Below are 6027 nucleotides of genomic sequence, written 5' to 3'. Positions count from 1 at the left end.
CACCTATGCAGGCCTGTGATTATTGTTACTGTACACTCTGGATTCTAAATTGTATTTTAAAAGTTAAAAATGATAATAATAATAAAATAAGAAAATTTTAAAAGAAAAAAAATCAGGCACCATAGGCTCTCTCTGCTTCCTGGCTGTCCTGTCCTGAGCTGCTTTCCCCCACCATGCTCTTCATCATGATGTTCTGCCTCCCTTTGGCCCATAGCTATGGAGTCGGCTGACCATGGACGAAACCTCTGAGGCTGTCACATGTGCCAATTTCACAAATGGTGGAAACGCAGAACTTCTGAAGTCGAGAAGCTGCAAATCCACACTAAAGCACATGTTGACAGAAAGCAGTGAAGAGTTGTCTATTGGCCGACTCCTGTCACAGACTATTCATGGCAAAGAAAATGATGCAGATTTGGACCTATGATATGACCCCCCAGAACCTCCATCTGAGCAAGACTCCTGGGACTGGCTGAGGAGATCCACAGATGTTCAAAAGCCTCAGCCCAGGCCTAAGAAAAGGCCCATTGTAAATAAGGAAAAATTTAAGAAAATGGGGCGATTTTCATTCCAGCATCAAAAACAACAAAGATGAACCTGTTGACAACTGGGGAAATTGTAGATCATAACCATGGGGCATTTAGTGCTTATTTGGGGCATAGTCCCACTAGTGGGGGATTGTAACTGTCAGGTCAGTGCCTCCTACAAAAATTGTGGGATTTGACGTGGCTCAATAAACTGTGATGGATGCCAAAGATCCCAAGTCACTTACCTGTCGTGTCAAATATGAAAGGATTGACGAGTCTCTAAGAACTCACTCTGCAACAACAGCTCTTCAAACACCTGTTACCAGGAGCACACCCAAGGCCAAGTGCCCTGGTTCTGCTCCAAGCCCATCCAGGGGCCTGTATTTACATTCCCTTTTATAGTAGATTATAGGCAAGTACAGAAAGTGTCCCCACTCTAACTGTCATGTGGGCCCTACCCCCTGGATGAGGACGGGGAAAAGGGGTGGGGCTGAAGACTGAGAATTAAAGGTCACATGACAGGGCTGTTACCTCAAAGAAGGTCACAGCTGTGGCCGGGAATGTGTCTACCCGGCTGTTCTTGTCTGCGTCAAAGACACTCATGGAAGCAATCTGACATCACCTCTGCCCAGTCAGCTTCATCTCTCGGTGTGGTTGTAAGACACCATGGGTTTTTTAAATTTATTTTTATTGGTTCTTTTTATTTTTATTTGTTCTAATACATAACATTAGTTTTCATGTTGACAAGATTATGAAAACATGGAATATAACTTGTTCTAATTCAGCCCCCAGTACTTCCCCTTTCCCTCCCCTTTATGTCCCCTCTAGAGGGAAAAGGGTTCTCTTCTCTCTACTCTACTGATCTTTTGCTATTAAAGTTTTTTTTATTTAGTGTCTTGTGGAAGTGCATGATGGTGAGATTCACTGTGTGTATATATACAGGAAAGTCAGGTCAGATTCCTTCCACTGTCCTTCCCTTTCCACCCCTCCTCCCTTCCCTTCATTCCCCTTTGTCTACCCCACTGATCATTCTTCTATTCTTTTTTTAATCTCCCCTTTATTTTGAGTTAGCTTCCACATATCAGAGAAAACATTCAACCTGCAACCTTCAGGGACCTGTTCATTTTGCTTAGCATGATAGTCTCCAGTTCCATCCATTAACCAGCAAATGCCATAAAGTCATTCCTCTTTATGGCTGAGTAATACTCCATGGTCACCGCAGATTTTAAAGTCACACTTGAGGACACACTCTTAAGACACACAAACACACACTCATCTACCACTTATCAAGAGGACTTTCATTGGCTCATAATGATTCAAAATAATCTATCATCAAAAGGAGAAACTAAGCAGAAAATGTTTTTAACACTCACTGCTCTGGAAATCTCTTGGAAAGTCTTCAGTTATACTAATTAATAAACCCCACTGAGGCATTCCTGAGCTTCAGGTAGCTAAACTGGTAAACACTACTGCATATGCTTATTAAAATGCAAAAAAAAAAGTGTCTTTAGAGCTCTGTATTCTTTATTTTATGAACACAAAGGGTAGCCACTTTTTTTCCAGCATACAGTAGGCACATTCAAGGTGATACAAAATGACTCTTCCACTCCTCCCCCCGCTGTGGAGGGAGGCTGTTTTCAGTAAAGATGAGCAAACATTTGGCATCTACATGTGGGCAGACATTGGGATTACAGATTTCATTGCCAATCTTTGGATATTTGCAAAGTTGAGATGTACTAAGGCCACTTAAAACAAGTTACAATCCTTATCTAAGAAGGGAAAGGTCTGTCTTATCTTTACTACACATAGGGTAACAAATTCAATATCCTACTCTTCATTTGTTTGAATTGTTTATATTGTACGTAGTTTAACCAAGTGTTATTTGAGCTGCTTATTAAAATTAAATTGTTCCTGTCTTTCTACTTGTTATTTGTTCAAAAAGGAATTCATTTAATCAATGTAGCCGTGAACTCCATTAAAAAGATCAGCAGTGTCAAAAGCATGTATTCAGCTCAAGTATTACTGAAAGCTATGTCAATATATTATTTATGGGAAAAACAAAATGTATATAAAAATAAAACAAAGTTGAGTTCAAAAACAATAAAAAAGGCACCTCAGATGCTGGCAGGGGCCTTGTGGGACTGTTACTCAGAAGTCAGAAGCAGGGAGAGATTAAATAACCGCCTCCCCTTCCAGGGTCAGAACTGTTGGGAGTTGCCGGGGCTCCAAAGACTAACTTCCCCATCCCCCAAGAAGAGCCGTCCAATGGTGAGCCCTGCTGGCTCACATGATCCTGCCAACCAATGGTGAGCCCTGCTGGCTCACATAATCCTTACCCACCAATCAGATTAGCCCTGCTGGCTCACATGATCCTTACCCACCAATCAGACTAGCTCTGCTTGTTCACCTGATCCTTACACACCAATCAAAAAGGAACCCCTGCCAACTGTCAGACCACTCCCAGCTCTATAAATATGCAGAGCTGTTTCTCAATAAATGGCATTTTCTCCGAAGGCAAGCCTTGATTGTTCTTTCAAGAACCACTGTGCCTTCCTGCTCCTGAGCTCAGGACAGGGAACTCCAGGTCCCATCCCAGATTCCTGGCCCATCCTGGAATCTTTGACCTCACGTGGATATAGAAGGAGCTGAGGATGGTGAATGTTTCCTTCAGTAACTCTGCAGATGTAGGAATTTGGGGTCCTGGTAACTAAAGTGTTCACCAAAGACAATGGCACAGATGAGGTTGTCCGTGATGGAGTGAAAGAGGAGGGTGGGGTCCGGATAGGTCCCTGGGGATGAGAGGGCCATGGTGGAGGTCTGCCTGTCCCTGCATTGCACTGCCCTCCTGCGTGACTCTGACCTGGCTGGGCCATCTTCACTTGCATGGTTGGTTTCTGTCACTTGGCAGCCATCTTTCATGGGTCTTTCAGTTGAGCTGTCTCTCTTCACACCCCTCTGTCTCTAGTATTTCAGGGTCTGTCTTGGTCTCACTTTCTGTGTACATCTCTCTCTCTCCACCTCTGACCCTCTGTGAGGCTGTCCACTCTCTTTTCTGTGCCCATCAGTCCTTGATCCCCGTCCCCTACACCTCACTAACCCTCCGTTTCACCCCTGATTCTAGCTTTAGCTTTTTCATTTACAAATCTGTTCTTTGGATTTTCTCTTTCTAGATCTATCTTGGCCTCCCGGGCTTTTCTCTGACTTTTTTTTTGTTTGTTTTTTGTTTTATTTTGTTTTCTCTCTCCTCTCTCCCCGCCCTCCTCCTCCCTCCCTGACTCCTCTGTCTCCATGTTTCTCATTCCCTTTCCCTTCCCTGTGTCTCTGTCTCCCTCTCTCCCTGAATCTGTCTATATCTCCCTGTCCCTGTCTCTTATCAGTCATTTCTTCCTCCCTATGTCCCCATCTTGAGTCCCCACGGGGCTCATCCTGAGGTGTCCACAGCTCCTCCACCAAACTCTCAGCCTCCTCCTTGATTCACTCCTCAAAACTCCACTTCCCCTCCCCAAGTCCTTCATGGTGATCAGACAGAACCGCTGGAGGACTTGCCAAGGCTTTCCACTGGCAAAGCTCACTCCTGATTGTCGGGCACAGAGGAGTTTAGGAGGACTCGTACTCCCCCATGTCCCCCCAGTCCCCACCCTGACCCCCAACACCAGTTCCTAGAAGGTGGAGTCAGTGATGGCAATGAGCCCTTGGCTGGAGAAAGCCTCAGCTTGACCCACTAGAGCCTCATGCATGACCTCGTATCCACACAGGCTGAAGGCAGGATGGGGTCCCAGTGCCCTGTGAAGATGTTCCCATATTTCTCCCCCCAGCTGTGAGACAGGGTCCAGACCTCACTATGGAGCACAAGAGAAGCGTCTTCCCCACTCACACCTGAATGACACCTTCCAGGGAATCGTGAGCCCGGCTGGCTGTAGCCTCATCAGGGAAGAGCCAACCCTTGAACTCCGTGCTTTGTCCAAGCCTCACACGCGCCCTTCCCCAATCATCCTGTCTCAGCTTTCCCAAGGACCGTCCAATCTTTGAATTTCACGAATAGCACCACTCCCCACACCCAGCCTCTCCTCCCCCACTGCAGGACCAAACTCAAAGCCTCAAGTCTGATACCCCTCCAAGTGATCCTCCTCCCTGCTTTCTCCAGACGCTTCTCTACGGGGCATGCTGGGCCAGATCCCTGCTGAAAGAAGAGAATTCCCAAGCTGCTGTGAGACTTTCACCCCAAGTTGGACCTCCAGCCCCCTTGCTGCCTTGAGCTGCTCCTCCTCCTCCCAACCCCCTCCTCACCATCACTGTGGTTGTTGGAGGAGGGTGTGCCAGGACCCTACCTTGGCAGAGCTCCTAACAACTCTTCAGGGAGCCCGAGGGAGGCAGGCACTGCACAAGCCACATGTTTAGTCCCAGAGCCAGCTTCCCATTGGCCACTAACTGCAGGGAGACAGCTCCTGGAATGTGTCACATGTCCCTCAAGGACATGCCAATGGGTGGGATGTGTCCAGGCTGGTTTCTAGTGGTTCCATTGCTAAGTGGCTCTCAGCCATTTTCGTCAGGGGATGGCATCCAGCATGAGAGGTGAAGAGACCTGTCAGGCAGAATGGGGGCCTCCCTGAGCCCTTTGGTGGCAGGAAGTTATTCTGGGTATTAAAAGACAGTGACCACAGAGGTGACATGGTCTGATGGCAGAGGTCTGGTTGGGCTTGGGGTGGGTGGAGGGTGGCTGATGTTGTCTTTTATCCACGCACATCCAGCAGGTATTCTGAAGGCCCGTCAGAGGCCACACACTGCTGGGGCGCTCCGAGGGCAGCAGTGAAGGAGACGGCAGGCTGTCCCTTCACAGAGCTGGCAGTCCCTCTGAAAAGGTGCCTGGGGACATGACCATCAATAAGCCATGGGCAAAATGGTGGGGTCCCCTCCTGACGTGGGAGGTCAGGCTTTGGATGTTGGTTTGATTTCAGAAGATTTCAAATAAATGTCCAGGGATCCAAGGTGCCACCGTGGAATCCTGCTGCTTCAGGACACGTGGGCTGAGGAGGCCCCTCCCTGGAGAGAAGCTGCAGGGACAGGCAGCCAGGAACAGCAGGGAAGGACCACAGCGGGCAAGACTGTGTCCTCGGTGTGGGGGACCTCGAGGTGCTGTGTGAAGGAAAAGAACCCGACACACACGACCACACGTCGGACGATTCCTTTATGTGAGACAACTGGACCAGGCAGGTCCATCAGACAGAAACGAGGTTGCCATTTGCAGGACCTGGGCCAGTGGGACTGAGGAGTGGCTGTTTAATAGGTGCAGGGGTTTGGGGAGGAGTGACGTGAACATCGGGAACGAGATGGTGGTACTTGTACAGCATTGGGAATGAACTAAATTCTACATTCCAAATGGTCAATTTTGTGTTGTGTTAATTTATCTCAATGTAAATATATATAGGTATACATATATATGTATGTATGTATATATGTACATGTACATGGAGGAAAGCTCTGTGGGGAGGTTTGGGTTCTAGAG

At 47.5% G+C, this 6027-nt stretch overlaps 1 pseudogene; it reads left to right on the top strand.

The window, feature by feature from the left end:
* The first annotated feature begins 218 nt into the window (after positions 1 to 218).
* Positions 219 to 2571, top strand: LOC131424608 (neurexophilin-1-like; annotated as a pseudogene).
* Positions 2572 to 6027: the final 3456 nt, after the last annotated feature.

Source organism: Marmota monax, unplaced genomic scaffold (genome assembly GCF_021218885.2).
Source record: "Marmota monax isolate L192 unplaced genomic scaffold, Marmota_monax_Labrador192_F-V1.1 WCK01_AAM20220418_F8-fsc00149, whole genome shotgun sequence".
NCBI classification, from domain to species: Eukaryota; Metazoa; Chordata; class Mammalia; order Rodentia; family Sciuridae; genus Marmota; species Marmota monax.
This window is presented reverse-complemented; position numbering and strand designations above follow the sequence as displayed.